The sequence below is a fragment of the Olea europaea genome, chromosome 3, assembly GCF_002742605.1.
Source record: "Olea europaea var. sylvestris chromosome 3, O_europaea_v1, whole genome shotgun sequence".
NCBI lineage: Eukaryota > Viridiplantae > Streptophyta > Magnoliopsida > Lamiales > Oleaceae > Olea > Olea europaea.
In genome coordinates, this window is record NC_036239.1 from 10407059 (window position 1) to 10417521 (window position 10463).

Below are 10463 nucleotides of genomic sequence, written 5' to 3' on the forward strand. Positions count from 1 at the left end.
CCCACCTAAACCCTAATACCAACACGATCGAAGAATCCACCATCATTTTCATCTACACGTCACTGCCATCAATCTTGATGCTGCATCTGTTTCATTCATTTTGCCAGCTTCGTTAACTATATTCTAGCACTCTTAAGGCATATTCACCCACTCTTTTTGCCACCATACTATCAACTCCTAGCTTTCAGGAACTTCCAATGCCATCGTCTCCCCTATTATTCCCCTCACCATATCCATCCCCTTTGACTCTTCCTTCCTCACTTGCCCATCATGTTAATTGAAACCATTTCAAATTTGAAATAGATGATGATACACGTGGTGGGGACAAAATCGTCTGGAGCTTTTAGGTAGTGGATACTAGTGGTAAAGCCAGGAATTAACATTACAAGGGCTAAAAATCTTAAAAATTTAATGTATGAATAAAATTCATATATAACAAGAAAAGTTGTAATATAATATTATCTATTACAGTTGTACCGACGATATTTTACAATATAAAATTAATTTAGAATAAATTCCAGTTCTAAATTCTTAGTAAATTCTCGTTTAAAATAAAGTGTCAAACAATCTTAAAATAACCCAACTAGTTAACAGCAATTCCAAAAAAGCAACTGGTAATAATCCAACTACTTATCTAACAATTCAACTATATTATAACTAGTTAACAATTCGACATCGATTCCAAGAATCCTAGATCAACTCATACTCAAACGTAAAATGCAATTCAAGGTGCTCAAGGTCAAGCAAGGTACTTGCTTGCGTAGTTTGTTCATTAGATGAATTATTGAAGCTTGTTGCGATGCTTTCAAAAACAAACCAAAGCCTGATATAAGCTCATAACAAACATATATTTATAAAATCATAAACTTAACATAATCCAAAAACCATCAAACACAAATACACAATAATTTAGAAGAATTGAGCAAGGCAGGAAGCAAAATTTCACAATTAATAAATTACAAAATGAATGTACAAAATCATAACAGGTGAACATGTAAAATCCATATAAGACATGTTATGCCTCGACAACGAGGCTTCGCCCAAAACCATGTGAAGAAGCTCGTTAAACCACATGGCGGACGTAAAAGGAAGACGAGATAATTGTCTGAACCCATACATGTCGAGCCATCAAATGTCTGAACCCATGAGATGACCAAAACCACTTTCATTGAAGCGATCTGCATTCCTAAAAAAAAATCTTTACATAATCTTGTTGCAAGTGAATGATTTGTCAACTCACTAAATAAACAGATTCATTCAAATCAAAATAGTCAAGTCCAATCTTACATGTCAGACATAGGCCGGCAACACCACCACAGCACTCAATACAGCATACCATAGTATTCAATGCGACATGGCTTTGAAATGATAGATTGACATTCAACGAGAGCTCCACCATGAGGATGGAGACACATGTATGTATATTGGATGGCTCATATTTATTATCCTCCACAATAAAAGCCCAAACTTTATATCATTGCAGGAATAATGTGAGTTTAAACTTTCAAAAGCCATTATATTTATTGTTATCCTTTATCAAACACCCAGTTCCAAGCCAGTTATATAGTTTGTCCTGTATATAAAGATTTTTCCTTTATACTGACTTGATCGTTGGAGTGTCTATGACCAACTCCCCCACCAAAGGAGTTTGGTCTTAGACCCTAACAGTTTACTTTAGTGTGTAGTATGTAAGCTCACGTGGACGTTGATTTATCTAGAATCTGTTGGCCACGTGGAGGTCAACATATTAGCGTCGTCTGTGAAAAATCATATTATGTCCACGTAAATCCTTGTGGAAAAAAAATCAGAAAAGTGTAGGCTTCTCCCTTGAAAAAGATTTTGTCCCTTGGAAAGGATCAAATGGAGGCCCCAGAAAAGAAAATTCCTTTAATATGTGGAAATACCCTTGTATTGTGCTAAAATCCACCTTAAGCGAGCAATCTTTGAAGAAAAGAAACCAACTCACTATGAACCCAAGTGGCAAAAATGCTTCCCAAGAGGAGTCCCTAGAAGGACCACCTACCATCATTGATCTCACCACCATCATATATGATGTGGGTCAAGGATTGCTACTCAGCTCACCAGGAAGTGGACATTATGGCCGTAAACAAGAGAAATAACACTTAAACAAATGCTGTTATGCTCTACTTTGGATGAATGTGCAGAGCCAAACCAGTTACCAAGCACCCTCCATATGTTCTCCAAGAGACCCTCTTTCCTCAGGAGGAAGATGAGGTACAAACTCAATAAGCCCCTTCCCATTATTATGCTGGGGACGGAAGCCACATGGAAAGAAAAGTGGGTGCAAATATTTCAACCAACTATGCTTCTGATCAACCTAGGGAAAATCAATTCCATTTTTCCCCTGAGTACAAATAAAGGCCCTAACGAACCGCCAGTGTATTTGATCAAATCAGTCCTTTAGAAAAATCCAAAAAATAGGTCACTTCAACCATCACCAGAGCCTAGAAATAGGTTGCAGGCCCTTCATATATATAGGCCAAATGAGTCTATGCAAGACAAAGGGCAAGCCCTCCACCTAGAAATAGGTAAGAGAAAATGGATGAACAAAATTAGAAAAACCAGGCAGTCTCATCCTAGCCATCTCGATATCAAGCATATGAGGATGACGATTCGAATGGACCTCAAAGATTATGCAACCCAGATGATGATGACAATCTATCTTTTCTCATAACCTTTAATGGATACCCCAATGCCCAATCATTTCATAGATCCAAAAATCCCCAAGTACGAAGGGAAAGGCGATCCTGCGGAACATTTCAACAACTATAGACCACATAAGTCTAAAAGGAGCATTACCTGTAGTAAAATACAAAGCTTTTTATCTAACACTGAGCGGGGTAGCTAAAACATGGTACAGTAGGATACTAACAGAAAGTATCCGAAGTTGGCTAGACCTTAAAAAAGTAGTTCCTTGTAGGATACTGACGGGATAGCTTTTTATCTAACACTAAGAATTGCCTTTCCTTGCTCTATCATCCCAGGAATGATCACATCTCTAGAAGGGATATGCCTCCATGTAGGCTTGTAAAAAAGGAAGCAATGCGACCCCCAGAGAGGCCTTGTCCCATCAAAAAAGAGAGAAAATTTGGCAAAAGCAGCGAGAATGGCGGAGACAACGGAGAAAAACTAGAAATTCTCAAACTATAAATATTTTATTATTATTCTGTATTATATTATTTTTGGAAATTGGTACAGTAGGTTATCAAGATGGGCCAATCTCACTATTCAATATAAAGCTTTGGTTTCTATTATTATTATTATTATTACTCGTGTAAGTGTTGTTAAATGCTAACTGAAATTTTACCTTTTTTATTTGGTAATATAGATGGATTCTAATGTAGAAGAAGTTGTAAAGTAGCCTACAGAGAGGTTGATAGTATGGGAACATTTCGCGAAGTTGTCGGATGGAAAGACTGCAAAATGCAATTAATGTAAGAAAGTCTACAAGTGTATAGAACTTCTAGTTTATGAAAGCACTTAAAAACTTGTTTTGCTTATAAATGCACTAGGACAGATGACAAGCAAACTTGTCTAAAATAACAAAAAATTGATGATTGTGAGCTAATGGTGAGTTCGACAAATGATATATTATGGCATCATTATTTAAAAATAAGTGTCGAAAAGCATCAGTCAAGATGGTGATTATTGATGAATTACCTTTTTCTTTCGTAGATGGTGAGGGTTTCAAGGCATTTGTACAAGAACTTTACCCAAAATTTGTGGTTCTTAGTCGTGGAACTATTGCTAGATATGTGCTTCATCTCTACCATGAAACAAAATATTCCTCAAGGGATAAATTTATCAAACATAGGTAGAGAATTTCTTTAACCAAAATTATTGGACGTCAATTCAAAATATCAATTATATGGTAATCATAACACACTTTATTGATAGAGATTGGAGATCACATAAGAGGATATTGAACTTTTTCATTGTTCCAAATCATAAAAGAGAGACAATTGGGAAACTTATCGAGAAGTTTTTGCTTGAATGGGGAATAGAGCATGTAGGTAGTATTACTGTAGGCAATCCAAACATAAATGATGTTGCATCATATATGTGAAAAATAAATTGAAGAATTGGAAACCTGGTGGTATGATTTTAGGTGGTTCTTATTTGCATGTTCGTTGTTCTACACAGATAGTCAATTTAATTGTTAATGAGGGGTTAAAAGATTTCAATATATCAATAGCAAGCATTCGCAATGCAATTAATTATTTGCTATCATCTCCTTCTTGATTGATGAGATTTAAATGTTGTATTGAGATGTAGAATATATAATGCAAACAACTTTCTTTTTTGGATATACCTACTCAATGGAATTCTCTTAATATTGGATAGTGCATTGAGATTTAAGAAAGCATTTGACCCAATGGAGGAAGAGGACTGAATTTATTACAAATATTTCGATGAGCGTGAAGGTGGGAAAGAAAGATAAGGGCCGCCAACAACTTATGATTGGGATAGTGCTAGAAAATTTGCTAAAATTTTAAGAAATTTTATGAAGTTACTTTGAAATTTAATGCTTCGCTGAATGTTACCTCCAATATTTACTTCAATGGAGTTTGTGAAAATTGAGCAAATTTTGAAGAGAATGAGTGACAAACAGGATGGTGTGTTGAGTAATATGGTAGGCAGTGTGAAGGGTAAGTTTGACAAGTATTGGGAGTATGTTGATAAGATGAACAAGACTTTGATTACAGCAATTGTGCTTGATTTAAGATATAAATTGGAGTTTGTTGTACATTGTATTGGTATTATGTATGACTTTGGTATGGTCGAAGTCACAAAAAATAAAGTCGATAAATTAATGTATGCTTTGTATAATTAGTACAAGGTATTGGAAAACAATACTTATGGAGCCAGTCGTAGTGGTGATACAAATGATGCACTTTGTTGGATGGTTTTGATGATAATTAGAATGACTTTGATAATTTTGATTTTGGGTACAAGAAATTAAAAAACAGCAAAGGCAATTTGTCTGGAAAATATGACATTCAAAGATATTTGATGGAACCGAATGAAGATGTAGCTGTTGCGAATTTTTATATTTTTAATTGGTGGAAGATAAATACTTCAAGATTTAAAATTTTGTCAAATATTGTAAGAGGTGTGCTTGTCATTCCTGTATCTACAGTTGCTTTTGAGTCGACATTTAGTATTTGAGGGCGCATTCTTAATTGTTTTAGGAGTTGTTTAACTCCTACAACAGTTGAGGCTTTAATTTGTTCACAAAATTGGTTACAAGATAAATCTAGACTTTTGAGAATAGCTCAAGACATAATTTTGCACTGAGCAGATGGAGTTCTATGAAGAAATTGAGTCTAGTAGTAAAAATTTTATAAAATATTTTCATGTAACATTAAATTATGTTTACAAAGTTTTTTAAAGTTACAACACAAGCACTGGAGTATTAAACGGTTAATGGTTGTTTAAATGGTAAGGGCTAAGTTTCTTGGCTTGATTATTTTGTCACCACCCCTATCTATTAGTTTCAAGTTTTAATTTTATATTTCAGTTTCATATTTCTTTTTTCTCATGTAGGTCTGGTGGTTTCATGTAAAGGAATTGATTGGACAGAGGATGAAGATGGAACTTGATATTATTAACTTTTGGCAAAGATTCATTTGTTTATATTTTTGTTTGTTAGTTTGAACTTTTGTGATTTTGATAATTGATAATTTGAACTTGCTGAATGTTTGATGCTTATATTTTTCATTTAAGTATATATTACTAAATTATGGTATGGTGTAAGTATGCAAATTTAAGCAATAGAACTAGAATCAGACCAAATTAAACCAGAACTAAATGATTCGATTCCACATCTTTACAAAAAACCATCCAGTTCTATTGTCAAGAAAATCATTGGTTTATTGTTTGGTTCAATTCTCTTTAAATCATAACCAAATGAAACAATGTCCACCCTTATGAATAGGGGTGACAGGGGTATTTGCAAGTAATTCTTCCATTATTGCCGTGAGTTTCACTTAGGGGTCGGTAGGTCCGAGCCTTCCTAATACTTCCTCATGGGCTACCCTCTTCAAATAAATGTTTAGGACATCATACTCCACCATTTCGTTGAGATGGGCTTTGTACTCATGGACAGCAACACGACTCGTTTAAGATATTTGTCGCTTTAGATTAGCGACCACAACAGTTAGAATACCCACTTGAGATCTTAGCTCCACTTTTTCCTTATTGGCTCCAATTTTTGGGGGTGATCAGAATATTTGATCCTCTTCTTTAAATTTTGGACCTCAGACTTGGAGAAGTGAACTTTCTTCTTGATTTTCTCACTTTTAGTAGGGAAGAAATCCTTTTTTTTTTTTATTCTGCCTTCGTCTATTTCAACTTAATCTCCTCCATGACCTCCCTAAACTTGGAGGTCTTGTCCTATAGCCTCTTCACCTCCATTTCACCTATTTCGGCTCTTTGTAAGTTCTCCTGGTTAGAGGTTTGGAGGCTTTTCAGCTCCATTTAGGAACTAAAAAATAAGCCCATCGAACGAGCCTAAAGGTCAAAATTCGCTTCCACTATATCTATCGAGTTGCAAGTCTTCACATAATTAGAATATTTCTTTGTCCAGCAAATGTGGTAGGCCCACATCGCTGACTGGAGCTCAACATGAAGTGTTTCAATATAGGCCCAATCTAGCTCATCTACTCTACCACCTAAAAAGCTACCAGCCTTCCTCTCAGAGGCCATCTCTTTAATTGTCTACTTTTCCTGCCACCTCCTGAGATGCTCCCTCAACTTGCTCTTCGCCTTCCATGTCTATTACTTGGATAACTGTAATTACCTCAACTACAAAGGGCTTCTTTCTAGGCCGCTTAATTGTGAGCTTCTTTGTTGGATGGGGAAGGTCAATGTTGGTTATAGTGAATTTCTTCTTTGAGGGCTTCTCCTTAGGGGCCTCTCTTTGTCACCTTTCTCTTTGGCCTTGGCTTTAGCAGTATTGATATCCTTCTTCTTCTCCTAAGAGATGTGGGCCAATTCATCTCTCTATAACTTATAAGCTGAAGGCTCAGGAATGACTAACCCTAAAGAGAGTTAATTGATTTTTAAAATTTTTTTTTGAAAATTATTTCTATAAATAAACCAATATGATAGCAAATATGTCAATTAAACAAATAGGTACAATTAAAAAAGTAAGTAAATACTAAACTGACAAATTCAAATAATAAGCGCAAGTATAAAGGCGATAAGTAAAAGGGAGAGAGAATGCAAATGATATAATTATGGAGGTTTGACCCAAAGTAATGATCTACATCCTCCATTACCAAGCTCTCCAATACAAACAAGGTCTTACAAACAAGAAGCATCGATCATTTACAAAGTTGAGCTTTACGGGATCTCAACACGATCCACACCACTGAGCTTTACAGGACCTCATTATGACCCACACAGTGACTTACAACAAGAAGCACCGATCCTTACACAATATTGAGTTTTTCGAGACCTCAACAAGACCCACACTTTATCAAAGTGATTTTACAATCGAATCCTCTCTTGATAAATAATACAAAACAAATTAAGTACTAAGAAATACTAACACTTCAATGAATTGTAACCAATGATAGCTCAAGCGTTGTATCGAAAACTTTGATGAAAATGATAGTTAAAAATTAGATTTAACCAATCAAGGTATTTTAATGAGAACATGAAAAAGAATTAAATACAATTTAAATTCAAATAATCTTCTCAAGAAATATCTCTATTTTAATGAATGATTATAATAAATTAGGTACTAAGAGAGAAATGAAAAACTTTGATGAATAATGAATATGATGTTCACTAAAAGTTTTTTTTATGAAAAGATTAAGATGAAGTAAATACTATGTAAGTCGAAAAAAGATCCTCTCAAGAAATATCTCTATTTCATGAATGAGTGTAATAAATTAAACACCAAGAGAGAAATAAGAAACTTTGATGATATGACAATTTTACAAATTTGATTCAATCAATCAAAATTTTCAATATGAAGAAGATGAAAAGTTTATGCAATATAAGTGCAAAAATCTTCTTTAAAAATATATCTCTATTTTAAAATTGATATAAATAAGTTAAGAATAAAGAGAGATACAAAAAACTTTGTTGAGAGAAATTTATTCAAGAAATTTGATTTAACAATCAAAATTTTCAATATAAAGAAGTAGAAAGATTTATGTAATGTAAGTGCAAATACCTTCTTCAAGAATATATCTCTTTTTTAAGATTGATATAAATAAGTTAAGCACAAAGAAAAATGAAAAACATTGATGAAAGAAATTATTCAAGAAATTTGATTCAACAATCAAAGTTTTTGCCATAAAAAAATAAATGAAATGAAAATAAAAATTAAGTTCAAAGAAATTTTTTTACAATTATATCTCACAAGGAAACTTTCTTCATACTTGTTGTGAAGAATTAAAATGAAGTTGTATTTGTAGAAATCAAAAGTTTCTGCCCATTCGGACCACCCAACTGGACGAACAAATTAGCCATTGTGTAACGGTAAAAAAAATGATTTTTGGGCTATTGTCATTTATTACTAAGGATCAAATTGTTATACCTTTACATATGATCTAGAAAGTCTAGTATTTGATCTTGCTTCAAAGTTTCTTCCATTTTGAGCTCTTGAACTTTTGATCTTTATCTTTCTTGTCATTGGTCTTCAATGCTTGACTTTTATTGGCGTTCATTTCGAATGATTTGACTTGAATGCATAAGCAACTTCCAATTTGATCTTCATTTTAAGTTCAATATATAATGCTTGATAGATTTTAAAATTGAACTATCATTATTCAAAATAAATTGTTAGAAATAATATTAATCTTGTTTGTAATGATCAATACATTGAGGATCAAGTCAACCATAGGTCAACATAAGCCACAGTATTTGTGCTCAGAGGCTTCTTTCTCTTCGCCTCACCTAGACGCTACAAAGAGAGCAGTTCCTATTTAGCATGTACATTCCTCTCATGCAGACTTGCAATTTTAATAGAAATGTTAGCTTCTGCAGAAATGTCAAGCAATAACTAAGGTCGAGCAATGAATTATACCTTTTGAAGTAGTTAGTTGATGTTTCACAAATAGGTTTCAGATTAAGTTGAGTTTGATGTGTTGCCTTTGCTTGATAGGAGGATTGTAGATACACCTAACTATTCACCAACTCTTCTAGTTTGAGCTCGAACTGATCAACCACAATTGCGCAAAAATGAAATTAGTAAAGGAAATATTGTATTAAGTATACATGTGCTCATAAAAGCAAGACTCAATGTACTTATGATATTGGGTCGGGACGATAATTTCTGGCACTGCATCGCCCTCTACCATTTGCGATAGCCCCCTGGTCCAGAACTAGGTGGACTTCCAATTCTTAATCAAAGTGCGAGTGTCCCAAACAAAAGGCACATGTGAGTGCTAAGGGTTTATGCAGTACTATCCCTTATGGTCCTTACCCTAGAACTGTTGCTAGGTTAGAATATGGTCTAAAATATGTGATGAGGCATATCTTCTCCCCTACTAGCCTTCTTCCACAAAAGGAAGCTCACTAACAATTGGCTCTAAGCATCTGGGTAGGACGAGGTTGTACTACCTAAGGATGAATCTGAAGAAAGGATGGAAAGACAACCTCATGCCTTCACAAAGAATAACTTCAATAACAGTGAGGCAACCCTGCCTAGAAAAACAGGCTCGCTCTTCAGGGGTTGGTACGAATAGCTCAATGGTGTCCGAAATTCTAAGTTATCTTCTTATATTTGTCCATATCGTTTTCCTTAACACCAGTCGGCCACAATGAAGCCCCCATCTAACACTATAATTGATTGGCCTTTCTTGCATCATCCAAGCACTATGGGCCCCCTCAATGGCCTCCATGATCCCATCAATAGAGATCAAGACAAGCAATCCCATCTCTGTAGCTAAAGAACTAAGTTCAGTGGGTAAGGATTTCTTCTTAGAGATTTCTTCCCTAGACGACGAGGCCATGAATGTTACAACACACATTTTTATTTAGTCAAAGTCAATAGTGGAATTTTCAAAGTCAAGTCCAATGAGGACTTGTATGAAATAAATCATTTTTATTGGGACTTGATTGACCAAATCATTTTATTTGGGTTTATTTTGCAATTGGCAAAATATGAAGGTTGAATTGGATATATTTAAAAGTTTGGAATTTATATATATACTTTTGGAAGTTTAAGGATTAAAGGTTACTAAAAAGTAAAGTTAAGGGACTTAATTTGCAATTATGGGATTGTGGACAAATTAATTCAACCTTTGACCCATTTTTTTCCTCATTTTCACACCAAAACACACACACACACTAAGAGAAGCAGAACCAGCCGAGAAAGAAGAGAAAAAGAGGAAAAGAAAAAGGGAAAAAAGGAAAAGAAAAAGGAAGAAGAAGGGGAAAAAAAAAAAGGAAAGGAGGTAAGGTTGATATCTTCAAGTTGGGTT